Source organism: Myxine glutinosa, chromosome 8 (genome assembly GCF_964187855.1).
Source record: "Myxine glutinosa chromosome 8, kmMyxGlut1.1, whole genome shotgun sequence".
Taxonomy (NCBI): Eukaryota; Metazoa; Chordata; class Myxini; order Myxiniformes; family Myxinidae; genus Myxine; species Myxine glutinosa.
Genome location: NC_136268.1, coordinates 115,289,284 through 115,314,122, shown reverse-complemented (window position 1 = coordinate 115,314,122; position 24,839 = coordinate 115,289,284). Strand labels below are relative to the sequence as shown.

General features: G+C 48.5%; 1 long non-coding RNA gene across 2 annotated transcripts; it reads right to left on the bottom strand.

The window, feature by feature from the left end:
* LOC144893323 (uncharacterized) lies at window positions 1–20,658 on the bottom strand. Of its 2 annotated transcripts, none has more exons than XR_013624388.1 (3): window positions 20,529–20,658; window positions 19,619–19,857; window positions 1–122 (listed from the first exon to the last, which is right to left on the bottom strand). It is a non-coding gene; the product is annotated as an uncharacterized LOC144893323 (long non-coding RNA). The 2 variants fall into 2 exon arrangements; XR_013624387.1 differs by having other exon boundaries at window positions 20,446–20,567.
* Between the last annotated feature and the right edge of the window lie 4,181 nt (window positions 20,659–24,839).

Sequence of the window (24,839 nt, the reverse complement as noted above, 5' to 3'; positions counted from 1 at the left end):
CCCTTTTAATGCTAGTGAATCGGCGACATCGACGACGACCAGGACTGTCCCCAGGGCTAAGGCTGCAACCGGTGCAGGGCAAGCCTGTCTGGGACCCACTTTGTCGAGATGATTGATGACTGCTGGAAATGCACCGAAACATCCAGGTTATCCATCGACACAAAAAGGCCAAATGTTATAATTAAAGTGCCAATCGCCGAGCCAAAGCTATGTAGTCTAGTAGGAAGACTAGGTCCCCCTGCACCCCCCGGAGATATACTTCTAATCAGTGTTTCTAGATTGGAAAAAATGTGTAGAAAATGACTAGCTATGGCCCCAAGCTGAAAAAATGTCCCACATACCATTTTTATGCAAATTACTGCTGCCATTATCAAAAAAAGACTAGGTCCCCCTGCACCCCCCGGAGATATACTTCTAATCAGTGTTTCTAGATTGGGAAAAATGTCTAGAAAATGACTAGCTATGGCCCCAAGCTGAAAAAATGTCCCACATACCATTTTTATGCAAATTACTGCTGCCATTATCAAAAAAAGACTAGGTTCCCCATGCAACCCTCGGAGATATACTTCTAATCAGTGTTTCTAGATTGGAAAAAATGTGTAGAAAATGACTAGCTATGGCCCCAAGCTGAAAAAATGTCCCACATACCATTTTTATGCAAATTACTGCTGCCATTATCAAAAAAAGACTAGGTCCCCCTGCACCCCCCGGAGATATACTGAAACTGGCAGTGACTGGTGATTGAAATGCGGTGCCTTTTTGTGTTTCAGGTCGAGGTACGTGAACTCCCCACGATCTACAGCAACCAGGAAGAGACTGATACCAGGGTGGTTCTGTACCTCCATCATGCTGCTACCATCGGATACAAGAACGCTGTAGTCAGAACACCGGACACAGACATCCTCCTGATCCTGCTCCACCATGCCCACAACATCAAGCTGACGGTGTACCTGGATACAGGGTCAGGGAAGCATCGCCAACTTGTCAACGTCTCTGAGCTGGCAGAATCCCTGGGAGAGGACTACTGTGCCACTCTCCTGGGGTACTATGTGTTCAGCGGAGAAGACTGCACCAGTGCCTTCAAAGGGAAGGGAAAAGTCGGGCCCTTGAAAAAGCTGGAGAAGAATCCCAGGTTTCACAGGGCATTCGGTGAATTTCACAGGGTATTTAGAAAAATAAAACTTTGTGTTAACGTCTGTGTAGACGGACCTTAATATGAGTCTATTATTTCGTAAAACTGTGATTATTTTGTAAATAAAGCACTAATTAGCATACTAGTATACCATAGACACATGTAATCATGTTATGAATAGTTCTATCATGATCTATGCCCTTCAAAACATGGGTCTAGACACCTTCATTTTTCAATTATCTGCAATATTGGCTGAGATATGTCAAAAATCGTTTTTTTGATAATGGCAGCAGTAATTTGCATAAAAATGGTATGTGGGACATTTTTTCAGCTTGGGGCCATAGCTAGTCATTTTCTACACATTTTTTCCAATCTAGAAACACTGATTAGAAGTATATCTCCGGGGGGTGCAGGGGGACCTAGTCTTTTTTTGATAATGGCAGCAGTAATTTGCATAAAAATGGTATGTGGGACATTTTTTCAGCTTGGGGCCATAGCTAGTCATTTTCTACACATTTTTTCCAATCTAGAAACACTGATTAGAAGTATATCTCCGGGGGGTGCAGGGGGACCTAGTCTTCCTACTAGACTAATGCCGATGTCACGATAAGGGCACTGCCAATCAAAGTGAGATCAGAGAAAAATCACAAGAAATTTGACCCAACAATAAATGTCAAATTTATTGATCAAACATTACAGGGGTAATCAGATCAAAACAATTCCATACTGCACCACAAAGCTAACCACAGATAAATAACAAGCTAGGCCAAACAACTACAATCAGCGGCTGCAGAAGTGGCATTTTTTTTTATTTTTTTTTTGTATACAGAATCGAGGCTCGTGAAAGAGCTAACATTAATTTCACAAACAAATCAAACAGAAAAACAAAATATATAAAAAGAGGGAGCGGAAGACAAGATGGGGAGAGAAGGGGAAGCACACAAACACATTTAAGAGCAGGGAGATGTGTGGGAGGGAGAGGGCTTGGGGGGAGGAGGCGTGGGAAGGGGGGGGGGGGTGGGACAAGTATAAAACACAAGGACACCAAGGACTTCCAGGACAGAAGTTGGTATTTCAAAAAAGTGGATTTGGGGTGAAATTAGCGGGGGTAGAAAAGATCAATGTTTTGGATGGGGGAAGATAAGAGATGGTGGTGAACAGCTGTTTTAAAGACCTGGAGGGTGGAGTGGGATTGAAGAGAGTGAGGGAGTTTGTCCCAGAGGCAGGAGAAAAGAGGAATGAAGGAGTGAAGGTGAGCAGAGAGTCTTGAGTTTGGCAGTTTAACCATAAGAGGGTTGCAGGCAGATCTTGTGCGACCTGTAGGAATATTTGGGGGACAGAGCCCAGAGAGAGCTGGGGGGGCAAGGCCAGAGAGGAGTCGGTAGCAGACGGAAAGACCACCAACCTGCCTGCGGTGAGTGAGTGAAAGGCCCTTGGAGTTAGCTTCAGCGCGGGAGATTCCAATGATTCTGAACGCTTTGGTTTCAACAGCGTGAAGTCGAGCTAGGTGTGAGGCAGGAGCACCAGCCCAGAGGGGAGAGCAGTATTCCATTGAGCTGCAGATAAAAGCCTTGTATGTGGTGAGGAGCTCAGGTGTGCCAAGGAAGGACTTCGCACGACGGAGGATGCCCAGTTGGCGACTGGCTTTGGAGGCCAGCTTGGAAATGTGGTTTTCCCAGGAAAGATCATGGGAGATAGTGAGACCCAAAAGCTTGAGTGACAGAACTTCTTGGAGAGGATTATTCAGAAAGTGGATGGGAGGGTTTTCCAGTCGGTCTTTTCGGAGAGACATCGTAAGAGTGTGAGATTTGTCAGGATTGAAAGACATGTTCCACTTGTTTGCCCAGTCTGTGATTTTGTCCAGGTCTGCAGAGAGTGAGGAGGCTGCAGACTGCCGATCTGAGGGATGAAGAATGGAGCGACAGAGAGTAGAGTCATCAGCAAAGAGATAGAGAGGATTTTCAAGAGTCAGAGAGATCATTGATGAAGACCAGAAAAAGCACAGGGCCCAGAACACTGCCTTGGAGAACTCCAGCCTGAACAGGAAGAGGAGATGAGAGAAACCCATTCAGGGCCACATGTTGACTACGACTAGAGAGGAAGTCCGCCAGCCATGCGTGGAGATTTCCATGGATACCAAAGGAGGAGAGTTTGGTGAGCAGAGCGGGGTGCCAGACCGTATCGAAGGCACGTGATATGTCAAGGGAGACAGCTCTAATTTCCTGTTTGGCATTGAGGACCTCCATCCATTGTTGAGAAAGCAGAAGCAGCATGTCCAGAGTAGACTGACCAGGTCTGAAACCAAATTGATGATTAGAGATCAAGCCATTGGAGAAGAGGAAAGATTTCATATCCAAAGCAATGATGGATTCCATGACTTTGCTGATAATTGGGAGAAGACTGATTGGTCTGTAGTTGCGAGGATCTGTTTTTGCACCTTTTTTGCATAAAGCGGTGATGTTGGCTGATTTCCAAGCAGATGGCAGATGACCTTGAGCAAAAGAGAGGGTGAAGAGAACAGAGAGAGGGAGTGAAAGAGCGGAAGAACAGGATTTTAGGACCTGTGGGCTGATGCCGTCAGGTCCAGTTGCAGAATCAGAGTCGAGGGTTGACAGAAACTTTCCCACCTTGTCAGGAGGAAAGGACACAGGCATGATCATGATGATGGACAAGCCAACCGGAAGAATGAACGATAACCTGGAACAAGTTGGTGGTCGTCTCATTTGGAGCATCGATGCTCCAAATTTTGGTTCGCTCGCCCAGCACATCAATAGTCGGGAAGTTTGTGCATCCCTAGTTCACTATCCTTTTCCTAATGTGGCAACGGGTGCCTCAGTTGTCCCAGTACAGAACGTTATTCTACAATTGAGCACAAAGCACACTGCCTACCCATAGAGATTCAATGAAAAGCAAATTCTCAGAAATTATTTCCCGCTTTGCGATCACCACCTAATTCCTCAATCTACGTCTCTTAATGTTGGTGTCACCATGGACTCGACACCTTCTTATATCCCTCATATTGTGGAAATCTGAATGCATTTCCTTTCGTTTCTATAATATAGCTCGAATCTGCTCATAAATTAATCGGAAGAATAATGACACCTTGATTCATGCTCTCATAACATCATGTTCAAATTACTTTAGCTCACTAGTACATTTCGCTACCTCTTCGTTCAAGCTTCTACAACTTGTGCAAAATATGGCAGCCAGGCTTATCCTTCAGGCTCATAAATCAAATCATATCACACAAAGACTCCTGACTAGATTTCAGTGCATTATTGCATCGATTTCAAAGAACTGGTTTTTTTCGGGGTTTTTTTTTTAAATACATGGTCTAGGCTCGTGGAAGAGGTAGAATACAGAACGGATCAGGACATGGACTTTTAAAGCTAAAAATGAACTTTCTCCTGCCTATATTCCCGATTTAATCACACCAACAACACTACGGTCTAACAGAGGAAATATTCTGGTAATCCATCATATAAGGATGAAGACTTTTGGAGATCATGCATTCTCTCGATATGCTCCTAAACTTTTTGCCTCCACCACCGAAGATAGATGGAGGTTATGTTTTCACCCCTGTCTGTCTGTCTGTGAATAATACATCTCACAAAGTTGTGGACGGATTCGGACAACATTTGGCAGAAAGGTAGTGCATGTGACGAGGACGAAATTATGAGATTTTGGTGAAGATCTGAATATGGATTCAGATTCGAGAATCATTTAATTTTTAAGTGATTCTTCAGCATTGAGAGATTGGCAAAAAGCGGTATATACGAGTAACATGATATTTAAATTCCCCGTTTCACTTCCTCTCTGGTTGTAGTCAAAGTGTGGCCCTGAATAGGTTTCTCTCATCTCCCCCTTCCTGTTCAGGCTGGAGTTCCCCAAGGCAGTGTTCTGGGCCCTGTGCTTTTTCTGGTCTTCATCAATGATCTCTCCGACACTCTGGGAAATCCTCTCTCCTTGCTGATGAGTCCACTCTCTGATGCTCCATATCTCATCCCTCAGATCGGCAGCCTGCAGCCTCCTCACTCTCTGCAGACCTGGACAAAATCACAGACTGGTCAAGCAAGTGGAACATGTCTATCAATCCTGACAAATCTCACACTCTTACTATTTCTCTCTGAAAAGACTGACTGGAAAACCCTCACAGCTACTTTCTGAACAATCCTCTGCAAGAAGTTCTGTCACTCAAGCTTTGTGGTCTCACTATCTGCTATGATCTTTCCTGGGAAAACCACATTTCCAAGATGGCTTCCAAAGCCAGTCGCCGACTGGGCATCCATCCTCCGTCGTGCGAAGTCCTTCCTTGGCACACCTGAGCTCTGCACCACATACAAGGCTTTCATCCGCAGCTCAATGCAATACTGTTCTCCCCTATGGGCCGGTGCTCCTGCCTCACACCTAGCTCGGCTTCATGCTGTTGAAAGCAAAGCTTTCAGAACCTTTGGAATCCCCCGCGATGAAGCTAACTCCGAGGGCCTTTCACTCTCACTGAAGGCAGGTTGGTGGTCTTTCTGTCTTCTACCGACTCCTCTCTGGCCTAGCTCCCCCACTTCTGTCTGTGCTCTGTCCCCCAAATATTCATACAAGTCGCACAAGATCTGCCAGCAACCCTCTTATGGTGAAACTGCCAAAATCAAGACACTCTGATCACCTTCACTCTTTCATTCCTCTTTTCTCCCACCTCTGGAACAAACTCCCTCACTCTCCTCAATCCCACTCCTCTCTCCAGGTCTTTAAAACAGCTGTTTACCACCATCTCTTATCTTCCCCCATCCAAAACCTTGATCTTTTCTACCCCCGCTAATTCACCCTAGATCCACTTTTTTGAAATACGGACTTCTTTCCTGGAAGTCCTAGCAGTGTCCATGTGTTTTCTACCTCTCACACCGCCACCCCCCCGCCACCCTTTCTTTCCCATGCCCTCTCACCCCAAGCCCTCTCCCTCCCACAGATCTCCTGATGTCCCTGTTCTCTGCTGTTGTACTTGTGTGCTCCCCTCTCTCCCCCCATATTGTCTCCCACTCCCTTTATCTTATGTTTTATGTGTCAGTTTGTTTTTATGTGATTAATGTTAGCTGTTACACAAGCCTCGATCTTGTACACACAAAAAAAAAAGTTATGGACGAGTTATGACTAAACTTGGTGGACAAGTTGGTTCGGTGACAAAAACAAACCAATTAGATTTTGGTTCAGGTCCAAATCCAGATCCGGCCTATCAGTGGGATACAAAACATAAACTGGTGAGCCTGGCGGAGGTATGCCCTCTACAAAGTGCTGTTCTAGTTTGTTGATGTTGTTGCCTTTTAAAATTTGCAGACTCATCGTTTCCGCTTTTTAGATCTCTCAACATACAATCCTTTTAGTTATTTAGTGACATTTTTTGTCAAGTTTTTCTTGTGTTGTGAAGCACTTTAACGTCTTATTCCTAAAAGAAAAGTGCCGAATAAGAAACTGATTTGACTGACAGACATACTTCCTAACTCAATCAAATCCAGCTGCCCAATAACACCCACATCAAATCACGTTTACAACTCTTTAACCCTGCTTGACAAAGCCTGTCCAAATACGTCTGTCTGCCTCTGACCTCTGACCCTTGGAATGTGTGAATGGGTCTAAATTTGTCTACCATGCGCATCTTTCCAACTATCTACTTTTGACTCAACTATCTTCCCTCCAATCAGTGTAGCATTCTAATGATTGTACTCACTCGTCCCTAACCTCTGGAAAGTTGTACTCACTGTCACTGCTTCCTAACCTAACCTTTACCTTTTACAAGAGACGGGGTGTGAAAAACCATAAGCAGCAATATTGTGAGAAAGATGAAAAAAAAATAGAATGACACTCGGTAGAGCACGTAATCTCGCCTCAAGTGCCCATTCTGAACAAAAATGCCATCGTTAACTGAACACGCTGCTATTACAGCCCACTGTTACGACGACTCATATACCCGCATTATCCATGCACCCCATGTCACATACACTGCCATATCCTTAGCTTTATTGATTATTAGGATACTTGATGACCACTTTTGTGCACTTTAAGGCTAAATTGCATCAATGAAGATGAAAATGAAAATAAATTTCAAACTATACTCCTCATGGCTAGTCAATGATATTGTTGCGAATATGGAATTTGGCCTCCATATCCGCTTGTAAATATTCCCCTATTTTCTCCGATACTCCCCAACTCTCCCTTACCCCATTCCCTAGTCCCATTGTCTGTAAACAACACCCATTAGAGCCGATCTTCCCCTTCATCCCCCCATTAAATGTCGTGCCCAGGTCCCCCGCACCACACGTAGACAATTATAGGACATCTTGCTAGTTATTCTTAATCTATGTCAGTTAAGGACTTGTTTCCATTAATTATGACTCTTCGTTGCACCAGAATGTGATTATATGGCACCTGTTAGGAAGTTTAGGACCTCCCCATACCTCTCCGCATCTCTTCCCCATGAAGAAGCGCCAACTACAACAACAACAACAAAAGAGGGGGGCGGCGCGGTGACGGCATGGGGAGTGGGCGTCCTCCTTCCGGCTCGGTTAGCCGCCATTGACCACGCGCTCCACGGGGTTACCACGAAGGGGCTCCCTGTCGGCCCCTCGTCAAGGGCGGAGCCGGTAACCCCCGCACCCAATGAGAAGCCATGGGCCGATGCCATCTGGGGCGGCGCTAACGAGCCGAGGGCGTGTCACTCCCCGCCGGATATACGCGGCCCCGCGCCGGACGTGACGTGAGATGCGCCCCGAGCTTGGAAGGACAAGACGCCACCCTCCCGAGCGCTGAGCGACCTCCCCGGCATCTCCACCAAAGTCGCGACCCACGAGCGCTGAGCGACCTCCCCGCATCTGCTGGACACCACCGTACGTGATTCTGTCCCTGAGCCAGGTGCACCTGAGCCATCGACTGCCGCTTTCCTTGCCATCAAATCCCGTGTGAGTCAGCGTTGTCCCGTTTATCTGTGGTCTGTCTAGGGTTAATATAAGAGTGTGTCTAAGTGCCTGTCTTCCTATGCTGTCCCTCTTGTAGTTGTAATCTAACCTTTTTCCGTACGAATATACTTGAGAACTGAACCCCTGGTGTCGTATTGTGTCATTATAACCCAGCCGGGTGTCTTCTCTTTCCTATTGAGCCAGCATAGCGCGATTAGTCAACCCCGGGTGCAATCGGGGTAACTTGTGCAGACGTGGTCATACCATAACACCGCTCGGGAAATAACATCCAAGCCACGTCTGTAACAATTGGTGTCGGGAGTGAGATTCGAGGCCCGACCAAATTTGGGAAAAAAAAAAAACGAATAGAGGAAAAAAAAAATTTGGTCAAAATTTGGAGCGGCCGAAATTTGTATTTGTTTTACGAAACTCGAATTTTGCAAGTCGCGCTATGGCGGATCAAGACAGCTGGGGTCCGGTAAAGGAGAGTGAGGTAGGGTCGATCCAGGACCAAAATGAGGGACAGGAGGAGAGCGAAGCAGTGAGGGCGGCAGGTTCGCAAAATAGCGCCGTCACGCACGAAGAAGCGGGCGCGCAAAATGGCGCCTCGCTGGTCACCGCGCCCGCGACCGTAGCAGCGCCGCCGATGGATTGGGGCCTATTTATGGAACAAATAAAGGCGCTCATGGTCCAGACAAGTGAAGACCTGAGGAATGACTTGGGAAACCAAATGGGGGTAATGGGAAACCAAATGGGGGTAATGAGGGACGAAGCGAGGGCTCAGAGTGAGCAAATGGGGGTAATGAGGGACGAAGCGAGGGGTACCAGTGAGGGGTTAGACAATAATTTTGAGGAGTTAGACAAGAAATTTGGGAAGATAGACAATAATTTTGAGGGGTTAGACAACGGGATAAAAGAAGTGAAAAATGGGTTAATGGGGGTAGAAAATAGAATGGCTGCCCAGGAGAATCAGATAGAGGGAGTGAAAAATGGGTTAGAGGGGTTAGAAAACAGTATGGAAGGCAAATTGAGGGACATGAGGGACCAAGCGGAAAGGGAAGTTAAACAAATGGAGCAGCAGATAGAGGGGGTCAGAATGGGGGTAGAAACCAAACTGGATGCTCACAGGGAGGAAATGGAGCAGATGAGGGTGGCATCTGGGCAGGAGATGCAAGTGATGGGAGAGGAGATCAGAAGAGGAGTGAGTGAGGAGGTCGGAGGAGTGCGCGAGGAGGTGAGGCACTGTAAGGAGCACATGGAGAAGGAGGTGAGAAAGGGGACTGTAAAGTTACAGGGGGGCATAGAGGTCCTGACGCAGGAGGTGGAACAGCTGACGGAGGGACAAAAAGAACTAACGGAGCAGGTTCAAAGGAACACTGCGGTATTAGGAGGGTTAAAAGTGACACAGAAAGAACTAAAAGACGACTTGATAGCGACGAAGAGGGAATGTCAGATGGTACGTGAGGGACTGACAACGAGGTTGGACGAGGTGGTAGAGGTAATGGAGACGAAGGACCGGCAGGAGAGGACGCACATGGAAACGGTCAAGGTAGCCTTGGAGGACGAGCTTGAGGAGACGTACCGGGGAATAAAAGAGGTGAGGCACAAATTAGAAGAAGTGGAAGAAGGGATGAGCGAAATTAAGAAGCGACGGAGAGGGGATAAGAAAGAGATAAAAGAGGAGATAAAAGAATTGGTCCAAAGTCTGTGTTTGGATCGTGATGATGTGCTCATTAACCGGATGAGGGATTCGCAGGTGATGGAGGAGAAGCGAAGAGGAAGAGGACCCGGTGTAAGTGGTGACCAATATGGTCGTGCGTATGATGCGCCAGGGGATTTAAGAAGCTTGGGGGTCGAGATGGACCCGGGTGTTCGTGAGAGGCCGTGGGTGAAGTGTGCGACAGGTCTGGTGTGCGAAAAAGGAGGTGTGCGAGAAAATCCGACTCTGGGGTGTGTGAGGAAAAAGTGCGTGCCAAGGAGTGAGTGTGCTGGCGAGAATGAGTCGGTCGTAGCGCGTGTGCGAGGGAGCACATGGAAGCGCGGGGTGGTGAGTGTTACAGAGGGTGTGACGGGAGAGTGTGCGCGAGAAAGGTGTGTGACGGACAGGTGCATGAGGAAAGAGTGCGCTGTCAGAAGTAAGGAAGAGTGTCCACCTGTGGTGAGTGTTACAGAGGGTGTAACGGGAGAGTGTGCGCGAGAAAGGTGTGTGACGGACAGGTGCATGAGGAAAGAGTGCGCTGTCAGAAGTAAGGAAGAGTGTCCACCTGTGGTGAGTGTTACAGAGGGTGTAACGGGAGAGTGTGCGCGAGAAAGGTGTGTGACGGACAGGTGCATGGGGAAAGAGTGCGTTGTCACGAGTGGAGGTGAGAGTAGTGAGAGTGACAAGGAGAGTGAGCTGGTTGTGACAGGTGAGCGAGGATGTACACCTGGGATGGAAGGATGTACACCTGGAATGGTAGAGCGTGAGTGGGAATGCACGCTGGAGTTGGTGGTGAGGCACGTGGTTGGGTGTGCGAATGAGAGCACACCTGTGATTGTCACAGAGGAGGTGACCGAGGAGGGGGCGCGAAGAGGTGTTTTGGTGAGGTGTGCGACCAACGAATGTGTGCCAAAGTGTTCGGTGGTCAGGTGTGTGACCAAGGCTGTGAGTGGAATGAGGGTACCTGGGTGTGTAAGGAAAGGTACGCGGAGCATGGGCACGGCTGGATGTGTGAGCAAGGAACGGGCTGCGGGGTGTAAGCGTCCAGGTGAAGCATCGACGTTACACGGGTTAGAGGTTAGAGCGACTTTTAGCCGAAGCAGGCCCTCGGTGCGTGCCGGGCCTCGCTTTGAACGGCCGCGTCCAGGCTCCACTAGGCGGAGCTGGCAGCCCAATAGAAAGGGTCGTCATAGCGACCACTTTTTGGTGAGACGTGCCGGCAGGTCGAGATCGGGGCATTGGATGGCTCCACGCCGAGGTGGTGCGTGGGATCTCGGCCCGGGTAAGCCCCCGTCCCTGCCCCGAATGCCGGACGCATCCAGCCGCAGGCACAAAACAACCAGCATCCATTGCTTGGCTTTACGAAGCCGGGCTTTGGACAGGAATTGGCGCACCGAGAGGCAGTAGTGAGTAGACTGGGTGATGAGGTTAGTGTTTTGGACCCAAAATTAGAGAAAAACAAAATTTGATGATTGGCAAAGGATTGGCAGTAGTGATTGGCAGCTGATGGGCAGTGATTGGCAAATTTTTAATTTGTTGAAATTTGATGTGCAAAATTGGTAGTGAGAGACCCCCGATGTGGTGGGATGGCAAATCCACCATCCTTCCCATGTGGGGGCAAAGGAGCAATAGCTTATGGGGTGTATGGCAGTGAAAACTAGCCCGGGGGGGTTAGGATATGGTGTGTAGGGATCTAGCGAGGATTGACATTAGGTGACGATAAGGTTAGTTAGTGACTGATACCTGTAGTGGGGACGCAGGTAGATTAGAGTGGATGATAATGACGAGGGAGCGCAATAGTTTAAAGGGACGACTGGGAAGCGCAAGTTTCAGAAGGGAGTAGTTAGCTGGGATGATGCCGTGTGTGTGAGGATGGAACAGGTGTGATTGCACAGGTGTGCAATTGGACAGGTGTGTGGAGCAGTGTATGAGTAGTGAGTGTGTGGATCAGCGCGAATGCGCTTGGGGAGAGAAGGGTGCAGGTGGCACCAGGTGTGAGAGCACAGGGTGCAAGTACAGGTGTGTGGAGAGAGTTGGAGTAAGTGGTATGGAGTGGTGTGCGTGGTGCGAAGGTGTGGATGGGGGAAGAGTGGACCCCTTTCACGAGTACCCGGGGCGGGTAGTGTAAGTGTTAGGTAGAGGGTACAGGAAAATTGTGGTTGGATATTGGCATTTGTGGTGCGGTTGCAGAATGGTGTTGTGAATGGGTGCATTAGTGTTGTGGAAATGGCTGGGCGTGTAGCCTGTTAGTGTGTGTAGTTGGTTGGGCACTCCACCACTGTGAGGATGTCGGCCAGGTGAGGCCGCAGGTGGGCTCTGGGAGCCGGTAGTTGTGAGTGGGTGCCTGAGGATCCCGGGTGTGGATCGGGCAGCCCAGTGCCAGAGAGGGCACGGAGTGGGGAGAGAGCCAGAGGGCCTTCCCCTGGTAGTTAGGTTAGGGTAAGGAGCAGGTAAGCTCGGAGGCAACTGCAGTGGTGGAGGGGTGCAGGTGGGTAGACCCACTGGGAGAGGTACACGCCACAGCCCAGAAATTGTACGAGGGCACCGGGAGATGAATCGGGGGAGTGAGACCCCAAATTGAAGAGCACCACAGTTTGGCCAATGGGAATTGGTTTTTAGAACCCATAGTGTAAGAGGGCCAATGGGTTGGCCGGAGAAAGACCCCGGGTAGTGTAAAGTTGTTAAAGTCATTTAGGAAATAGTTAGGATTGATGAACCTGTCGCACCATACGCAGCCACTTACCTGTGGTGATGATGATGACTCCACACCTGTGTTTTCTTTGTTTGTGTTGCAGAAATGAGAATTGCTGTTGGATTTGTGAGACGCATCACGACGTGGATGAGACATTGGGGTGATTCCATCTCTCCCTCCCTAGGAGGGACTGATGATGAATTGGTGATGGCAAATTTTGATGTTGAGTTGAAAATGGCAAATTTTGATGAGAGTTGAAAATGGCAAATTTGATTGGTTAGGAGGGAGAGAAGACGAATTTGGTATATGGGAGGAACGGGGAAGACAGTAGGGATGTTTGTGGATTTGTAAAGTAGATGTTTATGGGTAGTGTTGTGTTTTGTTGATACAGTAAGGGGTAAGGGAGGGGCCATGTAGGTTACCTGGTGGGGGGGGCGTACGGTAGGAACGTACCTGTCTCACCTGGTTCCCATGTGCCCCCAGTGTGCATCACCTTGCATTGCGTGCACTTTTGCGCCCTTACCACCTTGCTCACTTGTCTTGTTTTTGTCTCCCACCTCCGAGGATCTGGCTTTGGGGTAGAGAGAGAGGAGAGAGAGGTGCTGGCGACGCAGTTGTGGGCCTGCACTTTCGCTGCTTGCTGCCGGGATCGATACACCATATGGACCGCAATGTTTGTGGCCACCCACGATGGACCGCAGTTCGTTTGCGGCCAAGCACCACCCGGGGATGGACCTATGGGTCAACGTGGCACCTATGCCATACAGGTGAACCACTTTTAAGTAACACCAAGTGCACCACAAGAAGAGCAAGAGACACCTGCAGGGTTAGGGGTTGTCGAATTTATTTTTATTCCAATGAACAATGGTGACTGCACCGATTGGTGGTGGGGTGGTGCTTTTGATGCGCGGGAAGGGTGCTCTGCACGTTATTAAAGGCCGTCGGCCACAGAGCACTCGTGGGTTGGTGTATCGATGTTGGCAAGCGCGCTCTCTCTATGCATAACATCTGCATGTGTTCCTCCAAAGACAGGTCCTGGATCGTAGTGTAGATATCAGCGTAGTCTTGTAAATAATGCTCCCTACCGGCTGTATGTTTAGTTTGAGAATTCTTTCCGGATTCGGTTATCCTGTGGGTGTGTTTCTGAGAGGAGAAGGGTGCAACGTCGCAGGGGGACATATTTACTCATTTGTGAATATCTATAAAACTGTCGCACTCAGGGTAGAGTTAATAGTAGAGGGAACTACATTGCGTGCCACACTAAAGTAGGTAAAGATTTATCGGGTCGGGACGCCCCGAGGGTAGAGAAGGGTGCAATGTTGCGAATACGGAATTTGGCCTCCATATCCGCTTGTAAATATTCCCCTATTTTCTCCGATACTCCCCAACTCTCCCTTACCCCATTCCCTAGTCCCATTGTCTGTAAACAACACCCATTAGAGCCGATCTTCCCCTTCATCCCCCCATTAAATGTCGTGCCCAGGTCCCCCGCACCACACGTAGACAATTATAGGACATCTTGCTAGTTATTCTTAATCTATGTCAGTTAAGGACTTGTTTCCATTAATTATGACTCTTCGTTGCACCAGAATGTGATTATATGGCACCTGTTAGGAAGTTTAGGACCTCCCCATACCTCTCCGCATCTCTTCCCCATGAAGAAGCGCCAACTACAACAACAACAACAAAAGAGGGGGGCGGCGCGGTGACGGCATGGGGAGTGGGCGTCCTCCTTCCGGCTCGGTTAGCCGCCATTGACCACGCGCTCCACGGGGTTACCACGAAGGGGCTCCCTGTCGGCCCCTCGTCAAGGGCGGAGCCGGTAACCCCCGCACCCAATGAGAAGCCATGGGCCGATGCCATCTGGGGCGGCGCTAACGAGCCGAGGGCGTGTCACTCCCCGCCGGATATACGCGGCCCCGCGCCGGACGTGACGTGAGATGCGCCCCGAGCTTGGAAGGACAAGACGCCACCCTCCCGAGCGCTGAGCGACCTCCCCGGCATCTCCACCAAAGTCGCGACCCACGAGCGCTGAGCGACCTCCCCGCATCTGCTGGACACCACCGTACGTGATTCTGTCCCTGAGCCAGGTGCACCTGAGCCATCGACTGCCGCTTTCCTTGCCATCAAATCCCGTGTGAGTCAGCGTTGTCCCGTTTATCTGTGGTCTGTCTAGGGTTAATATAAGAGTGTGTCTAAGTGCCTGTCTTCCTATGCTGTCCCTCTTGTAGTTGTAATCTAACCTTTTTCCGTACGAATATACTTGAGAACTGAACCCCTGGTGTCGTATTGTGTCATTATAACCCAGCCGGGTGTCTTCTCTTTCCTATTGAGCCAGCATAGCGCGATTAGTCAACCCCGGGTGCAATCGGGGTAACTTGTGCAGACGTGGTCATACCATAACACCGCTCGGGAAATAACATCCAAGCCACGTCTGTAACAATATGAATGACATTTCACATCGATGTCTTAAGGGGTTCTGGAGAAGATTTTTTATTTTACTTCTATATTTTTCAATCCAATATTGCCACCAGACCACGTGACCAATGACGTTAAATTTAATTATTCACTCACATCGCGTCGTAGATTAGATATATTATGTTTCAGATTTATTTTTTCGGATATGGATTTTGATTCAACAAATTATGGCTGGAATACCACTTCACCGATGCCCGTCAGTCATCACCCTATATACCCCATGGAGAGTTGATAACATATGCCAAGTTTTCAATTTTTTTCATTGAGCATTTTCAGAGATGTCCAATTTTTTTTCCAATATGACTGCCATACCATGGTGACCCTATGACATCAGTTATCAAAAATGTATTCTCCATGGGGAATCCCTCCTATGTTTAAAGTTTTTTTGCATTGATCAGACAAGGCAGGTGAAGAGAAAAAAATTTTAAGCTACAATATATAGGCACATGCACGTGCGCACACACACACACACACACACACACACACACACACACACACACACACACACACACACACACACACACACACACACACACACACACACACACACACACACACACACACACCAACACCAACCGTTTTAGCATCTTTAACCGCAAAGCTTTATGCCAAAGTCACACATAGGCGGATATTTTGGCGACTGCCGGCGATCAAGATTTTTCGGCGACTACTGGCGATTTCGGGCGGTCAAATATGGTCAGGCGGCAGTATGGCGACTGTAGGCGGCCACATTGCGACTGCTTTGCGACGACGCCCCGAGTGGGATGGCGACTGTTGAAGATCGACGACGACTGCATTGCGGATGCACGGCGGCAGCGTGGCGACAGTCTGGCGGCTAGATTACGACCGATGGCGGATCGCGGCGACTGCATTGGGGCCGGGTGGCGGTTTACTCCGACGTCCGCAACACTGCAATAAGACCGCCGGCGATTGGAGACGATTCACACAACTTTTTAAATCTTTATTTCTCTATTTTACATTTCACTTTATTCATTTCAATGATGTATGACATGAAGCATAAAGATGTTTGATGTACAATAACAAAGTTAATAAAGATGTATCATTGTAATGTAATAATCAAACTTTTCTGCAGGGAGAGAGAATGGAAATAAAGTCCAACAAATTATTTCCACTGGTCCCAAGTCCCATAAATAAAGTTTCCAAAGGACCAAAGTCCCAAAATTAAAGTTCCCAAAAGTCCCAAGTCCAAACAATAAAGCCATATCCTTGTCGGCACCACAGGACCTCACTCCACGGAGACCCTCACACCATCCTGTCTTGCCATGGAATCGTGGTATGTCGTAATGCAGTCGCCAGGCAGTCGTATCTTTTTCGCCAGTGGCCGTAACTCGGCCGCCACTAGTCCTACTGCTGTCGTCGTCAGTCTCCCATAGCCGCAGGGGAGACGTGGCAGTTCTTCTGTAGTCGATACGCAGCCGCAACAGTGTCGGCCCGTAGTCGGGAAGATGCCGCAGGAAGGCCGTATGGCATTCGCATCTCTGCCGTGCTCGCTGGTGGGGCGATTGCGGAAGACTATGAGCGACTGGGTTGCGGCCGCTTTACGCTCTTATTACGGATACCGACGACAGCATGGCGGTTCCATCGCGACAGCATGGCGGATTTTTTTCGATTGCGACTGAGCGCGCCGTTTTTAAACATTTAAAAAAATATTTGGCCCCTTTGCGGCTCTTGCCGACTGCAGCCGACCTGGGGAGGATAACCACGACTACAGGCGACCGTCCATTACGGTTTCATTACGATTGTCGGCGGGTGGTGGCGATTTTTCCAGTCGCCAGTAGTCGCCGACAAATCCGCCTATGTGTGACCTAGGCATTAGCATCATCATGATCTTGTATTCGAGTTTCCAAATCATGGAAAATTCCATTTATTTATCGGCCTGAATTGAATATGGGTTTTTCTTCGGTTGAAGCATGCTTTTAGATTATGTTCTTAAAGGAAAATCTACATAAGAAGGGTAGGAGCCATTGTCAATCAGAATTATGTCCTGAACCAACGAAAGGGAATTTAAGAATTAACTACCATGAATGGAAGGAGGAGCATCATCTAGAGATCACGAACCTGTAGATTAACCCAAAGAGGCAGGCAGATTATCTCACCCTGAAGCTTGTTAGAGCCAGCTGGGATTTTACTTACAATCCTAAAGTGATGTGGCAATTCTCCTGAGGATGAATTGACTGCACGAATATTGAAATCCAGAACTCCTTAAATAAGGCTGCCTTTGGATGACTTGACACACAACTTTTGGCCTTACAGAGCAGTATCCTCACCATTACGTCACCACCATACCCACATACTTATCAGAAACACTCAAACAGTGAACCTTTTATTAGCTTATCTGGAATTTCAATTCCAAATAAGGTATTGTGAATCGTGCATCATCCGTCCGTCCGTCCGTCCATCCGTCTCCTATTTCGCCTGTACTGGCCAAACCGCTGGGCTCGGCCGATCCGGCTGAAATTTGACAGGAAGGTTCCGCTTCTGTCAGGTAATGGTGATTGTAAAGCTCGTTCCAGTCATGAGACAGGAAGTGTGTCAAAATGACGGACATTGTAAATTCCTTCAAAAACCTTTTTCTCCAGACCCATCACTCAGAATGCTACCAAATTTGGGTTACAACATTAGGTTAGGGTAAGGATGTTAAATTGAGGAGGTCATGCCAATCATGTCACCGGAAGTGCGTCAAAATGGTGGAATTGGTCAACGTTTTGGAAAAATTGCAAACATTCCTTCAAAAATCTTCTTCTCTAGACCCACCACTTAGAATGCTACAGAATTTACATTACATTAATTAGGCCAGGGCCCAGATAAACTACAGGTCCAGTGGTCCTATTTTGTCATTTTTTTTGGTGGGGGGAGTGAGACAAGGCAATTGTAGGGCAAGGAAAGCACAAAGACTGACCATGCACAAAGACATTGAACCCTCCCACAGTCTCCCGCATCGATAAGCCTCTCACAGACATCATAATCAGCACTCCACAAAAAAAGCTACATACAAGCCCTGCCACATAAAGGAAAATCTACATTAGACATACGAGCCTGGTGTTGGCTTAGCGGTTAGGGTGCTGGCTTGGGATCCTAGGATCCTGAGTTTGAATCCCGGTCGATCGTTGAATTAACGCCACGGGGGTTTACTCAGACTGTCATCCTTCCGAGGTCGGCAAATTGAGTACCAGCTTGCTGAGATGAATGTGCCGGTGTGTGCCCCGGTTTAGAATAGGTACACCGTATTCCTGCGTGTCGTAAGAGGTGACTAAAGGGTTAGCATCAGGAAGGGCATCCGGCCATAAAAAAAAAACCATTGCCTCAAAAAGGGAACCATGATGATTGTCATGGGGCCCGCAAGGCTAAACCCCGCTCTAGCAGAGAAAATGGCCTTAAAAAGGGAATTTTTTAATTTTTTACATAAGACGTATACTACACCACTTCACACCATACAACTACATTAAACATGGCACATCCATGTGAGCTCGGTAAGATCTACCGTACACGCTCTTGGGGAATGGCGCATCCACATGAGCTACTGTGGAGAACTCTCACAATGCTCTGGAGACATAGAGCATCCAAGTGAGCTAAGGGCAGGGCAAGGGGAGGAGGAGGGTATAGGTGAAGAACCTCTCCGCAGTGGGAAAATGGGGTAGAGGAGCCGGGCTATAAAAGGCTGCAGAATCATCACAGAAATGATGTACTATCATCAAACACAGCAAGAGGGTTTAGAGGCAGAACAAAAGGGTAAGAGAGGTTGTTATGGAACAATTGACCACCGACTGCTGAACAAGGCCATAGTTGAAAATTGCAAAATGCAAAGAACAAAATTTCCCACCACCTGGATAGACTATAAAAAAAAAAGCTTTTGACTGTGTCCCACATTCATTGATGATAAAATGCATGCAAATATACAAAATAAATCCCCAAATAATCAAACTGATTGAGAATGCAATGGAGCTCTGGAATACCATGTTGATATTACAGCACTCAGAAGGAAATATCGAAATACCACATGTGAAGATGCGGCGTGGAATCTTCCAGGGAGACAATCTTTCCGCTCCTCTGTTCTGTCTGGCTCTGGACCCACTAAGTAACCTCATCAATGAACAAGGACACACCCTAACAACCAATAGAAGAACATCCAATGAAATAGGAAAGGTGACACATCCACTATACATGGATGATTTAAAACTCTTCTCGCAAAATGACAAAAAAATTGACAGAACAACTAAATCACAACAGTTGACTCAGCCCGTCATCAGCCTGAACAACTGAACTAGCAAAACGGTTTTCTGAGGACATTCAAATGGAATTTGGACCAGACAGGTGCACCAAGTGTGCATTTATACAAGTTAAACCAACAACAACACCAATATCAACAATGTGAAGCTCTGGTAGATCTGCGACATGTCACAGGTAAAAATGATCTCACTCCTCTGCATGCGTGATTGGGATGAATTCAGAGCTAAAGTTCTGCAAAACTACAGGTTCGTTTTCCGATTAGTGCTCAAAATACGTATAACATTCAACTGAAATTAAGTTATTCGTCAATCATAAACTGACATTTGTAGACAGACAGAGACAAAAGTGAACCAATTGTTTAACCCCACCTTTTGCTTACACGCTGAGTAATATCAGTTTTCCAAAATCACCTGCAAGAATAGACCCACCTGGATGAGCTTGTATGTGCTGCCAAGTCATCTGGAGAGTCACTCGTGTTGCGGGACTTGGTGTTCAAAGGTCCACCATACTTCACACGTTGGAGCAAATCGCTGAGGGTTCTCTGTGTCTCAGACTCACCGAGCCAGCGCAGAAACAGCTCTTCCGCTTTAATCTTTAGCACAGGCTGAAGAGCACCCCCGAAATGCACCACCACCGGTTCCTCTCCGCTCACCGACATGGTCAGCACCTGCAAGGACTGCACGTGAGATCAGGTAAGGGCCACCCGGGTGTCGGTCACAGGTCAGTGGTGTGCATGAATTACACCAAAAATGTGCACGGCGAATCGTGATTGACCATCTATCTATTACATACGCAAGTATGGCAGAACTTTTGATTTGACGACAGAAGTACAGCAGCACAATTTGAAGTGAGGGGCTGGGAGGGTTGAGGGGCTGGGAGGGGTGAGGGGGGCTGGGAGGAGGGGGGACATAAATACGCAAGTACTCCCTCCCCTTCCCTTCCTTTTTCCAAATTCCTTTACTTTCCCTTCGGATTCTCCCTCGTCTTTATCGTCTCCACTTAGCCCTCCCCCGTGCCTTCGTGCGTACGTAATAGATAGATGGCTCCTAAAGTCCCCTGTGCTCTAACGTTCAACGAAACGAGCAAGCACAATGAATGGTTAGCAGCTTCACATTAAATAAACAACACGCCGGTTTGACAGAAATCACCGAAAGTTATAAACATTAGGAGTTAGTCGCTTTAAGGCCAATATATAAGTTTAGTGCGAACTGCGAAGGGAAGACGCTGAGGCCTACACGCTGGGTTCCGGACGAACCTCGACTAGTCGCTAGGCCGACGCTCGGTGCACCCGCGTCGGATTGAGTTCTCCGTCGGCAGGACGCGCTGTCGGGCCCTCACCGGTAAAGAGCGGGTGGTGCAGGGCGAGCTGGAGGAATAAATGAGCGCAGAGTCAAATATCAGCGCTTGGGCGGGCGTCGCCCAGGCAACCTGTGCAAGTAAATTACGTACGCAGTAAATGAGGTGTTCAGTTAGAGTCGATTTCCCTTCCGCTAATATATAATTACAAAACAATCACCCCGAAAATAAAGGTACAATGGTAATAAATGGTGAGCATGTTACGGCTCACTTTATTTTGTGTCACGTGGTACGAACAACATTGGATGGAGATTGCTGATGCAGCACCGGTAATACCAGGACGGTAGCTTTCGCTCAACAATGAGGAACTTCAGCAACTGTATTGTAAAAATGCATTTTTTATATATATATATATATATATGGAGTAGCCTGGTGCTGGCTTAACAGTTAAGGTAGCTGGCTTAAGATATTACTATTAGTATTAGGGTCTTGAGATCTGAGGGTCTTCAGTTTGAGCCCCTGTCGTGCCGTTAAATAACACCAGGTGGGTTGACAGCCTTCTGTCGAAGTAACATCCTTTCCAATTGTCTTCATCCATCCTTCCATCCGTCCTTCCTTCCATCCTTCCTTCCATCCTTCCTTCCATCCTTCCTTCCATCATTGTCTGTTGACATCCTTCCGAAGTCGGCAAAATGAGTACCAGCTTGCTGGTAACAGGGGGGGCACTGCATCAGCGGCACAGCGGCACTCCCAGCGATGATGCAACAAGCAGCAGCCACAGGCTGCAAACGAAATGTTATAATTCTGTAGCATGAGCAATTACCACTCAAAATGACCCATCAGAATGAGCAGGTGGTCGGGAACGTGGAAGCCCCTTGAGGTATGATGTGGGGGGATAATGGTGAATAATGAATACACTCGATCATCATGTGACTGGGCCTCATCATGGGATGCTCCATGGACAATGGAAAGGGGGGGATAGGGTGCCATAGCCGATAGGGGTACAGGGGGGCACTGCATCAGCGGCACAAAAGCGCTTCCAGAGAAATGATGCAACCAGCAGCCACACGCTGCATACGAATACAACAACAACATAGATCTTGATTTGGTCGGAAATGTATTTCTGATTTGACACTCAACATTGGATAGTATCAATGAATCCTCACCAAGACAACTATTTATTGATGTTCGAATCATATCACAATACACATGTACATGAATCACAATATGAAAATGAATACAGATGTGCCATTTGGTGTTCATTTTGGCCGCCATATTGAATTGTCACTTGTTGCAATGTGGAAACCTAATTGAAAGAGTGCGATGTCAGTGTTCCACGACCCTTTGTCAATACGCTCCACTGTCTATCCCCTTCCCCAACCAACTCTCTCCATTCTTCCGCGGCTGTCATCCTACTTGCATCCCTCCTCGCACAATCTTCCAATCTCAGACATGATCTACCTCTTATCCTACCTTGCTCCCTCAAAGCGCTGCCTGATTTGCACATTTTCTCTTCCTCCATCTGCACCAGGTGCCAAGGCCAGCTCAGGTGGTTCCTGAGCAATCTCTCCATCAAGCTCATTCTCACATCAATCTCCTCGCTCGGTTCGTCCATCCTTCTTCGATCCACCCTCTTTACTCCCACAATCCTCCTGACCCAGTTGTTTCCGGAGACATGCAGCCTCTGTTGTTGCTTCTCTGTCACTGCCATTGTCTCCATCACGTCAAAGTAGGGTTCATGGTGCCGAGAACCAGTCAATGTGGGGTTCAGAGTGCCGAGAACCAGTCAATGTGGGGTTCATGGTGCCGAGAACCAGTCAATGTGGGGTTCATGGTGCCGAGAACCAGTCAATGTGGGGTTCATGGTGCCGAGAACCAGTCAATGTGGGGTTCATGGTGCCTAGAACCAGTTAATGTGGGGTTCATGGTGCCTAGAACCAGTTAATGTGGGGTTCATGGTGCCGAGAACCAGTCAATGTGGGGTTCATGGTTCCGAGAACCAGTCAATGTGGGGTTCAGGGTGCTGAAAACCAGTCAATGTGGGGTTCATGGTGCCGAGAACCAGTCAATGTGGGGTTCATGGTGTCGAGAACCAGTCAATGTGGGGTTAATGGTGCCAAGAACCAGACAATGTGGGGTTCATGGTGCCGAGAACCAGTCAATGCGGGATTCATGGTGCCGAGAACCAGTCAATGTGGGATTCATGGTGCCGAGAACCAGTCAATGTGGGATTCATGGTGCCGAGAACCAGTCAATGTGGGGTTCATGGTGCCGAGAACCAATCAATGCGGGGTTCATGGTGCCGAGAACCAATCAATGTGGGGTTCATGGTGACAAGAACCAGTCAATGTGGGGTTCATGGTGCCGAGAACCAGTCAATGTGGGGTGCATGGTGCCGAGAACCAGTCAATGTGGGGTTCATGGTGCCGAGAACCAGTCAATGTGGGGTTCATGGTGCCGAGAACCAGTCAATGTGGGGTTAATGGTGCCGAGAACCAGTCAATGTGGGGTTAATGGTGCCGAGAACCAGTCAATGTGGGGTTCATGGTGCCGAGAACCAGTCAATGTAGGGTGCATGGTGCCGAGAACCAGTCAATGTGGGGTTCATGGTGCCGAGAACCAGTCAATGTGGGGTTCATGGTGCCGAGAACCAGTCAATGTGGGGTTCATGGTGCCGAGAACCAGTCAATGTGGGGTTCATGGTGCCGAGAACCAGTCAATGTGGGGTTCATGGTGCCGAGAACCAGTCAATGTGGGGTTCATGGTGCCTAGAACCAGTTAATGCGGGGTTCATGGTGCCTAGAACCAGTTAATGTGGGGTTCATGGTGCCGAGAACCAGTCAATGTGGGGTTCGTGGTGCCGAGAACCAGTCAATGTGGGGTTCAGGGTGCCGAGAACCAGTCAATGTGGGGTTCATGGTGCCGAGAACCAGTCAATGTGGGGTTCATGGTGCCGAGAACCAGTCAACGTGGGGTTCATGGTGCCGAGAACCAATCAATGTGGGGTTCATGGTGCCGAGAACCAGTCAATGTGGGGTTCATGGTGACAAGAACCCGTCAATGTGGGGTTCATGGTGACAAGAACCAGTCAATATGGGGTTCAGGGTGCTGAGAACCAGTCAATGTGGGGTTCATGGTGACAAGAACCAGTCAATGTGGGGTTCATGGTACTGAGAACCAGTCAATGTGGGGTTCATGGTGCGGAGAACCAGTCAATGTGGGGTTTATGGTGCTGAGAACCAGTCAATGTGGGGTTCATGGTGCCGAGAACCAGTCAATGTGGGGTTCATGGTGTCGAGAACCAGTCAATGTGGGGTTCATGGTGCCCAGAACCAGTCAATGTGGGGTTAATGGTGCCAAAAACCAGACAATGTGGGGTTCATGGTGCCGAGAACCAGTCAATGCGGGATTCATGGTGCCGAGAACCAGTCAATGTGGGATTCATGGTGCCGAGAACCAGTCAATGTGGGATTCATGGTGCCGAGAACCAGTCAATGTGGGGTTCATGGTGCCGAGAACCAATCAATGCGGGGTTCATGGTGCCGAGAACCAATCAATGTTGGGTTCATGGTGACAAGAACCAGTCAATGTGGGGTTCATGGTGCCGAGAACCAGTCAATGTGGGGTGAATGGTGCCGAGAACCAGTCAATGTGGGGTTCATGGTGCCGAGAACCAGTCAATGTGGGGTTAATAGTGCCGAGAACCAGTCAATGTGGGGTTAATGGTGCCGAGAACCAGTCAATGTGGGGTTCATGGTGCCGAGAACCAGTCAATGTGGGGTGCATGGTGCCGAGAACCAGTCAATGTGGGGTTCATGGTGCCGAGAACCAGTCAATGTGGGGTTCATGGTGCCGAGAACCAGTCAATGTGGGGTTCATGGTGCCGAGAACCAGTCAATGTGGGGTTAATGGTGCCGAGAACCAGTCAATGTGGGGTTCATGGTGCCGAGAACCAGTCAATGTGGGGTTCATGGTGCCTAGAACCAGTTAATGCGGGGTTCATGGTGCCTAGAACCAGTTAATGTGGGGTTCATGGTGCCGAGAACCAGTCAATGTGGGGTTCGTGGTGCCGAGAACCAGTCAATGTGGGGTTCAGGGTGCTGAGAACCAGTCAATGTGGGGTTCATGGTGCCGAGAACCAGTCAATGTGGGGTTCATGGTGCCGAGAATCAGTCAATGTGGGGTTCATGGTGCCGAGACCCAGTCAATGTGGGGTTCATGGTGCCGAGAACCAGACAATGTGGGGTTCATGGTGCCGAGAACCAGTCAATGTGGGATTCATGGTTCCGAGAACCAGTCAATGTGGGATTCATGGTGCCGAGAACCAGTTAATGTGGGGTTCAGGATGCTGAG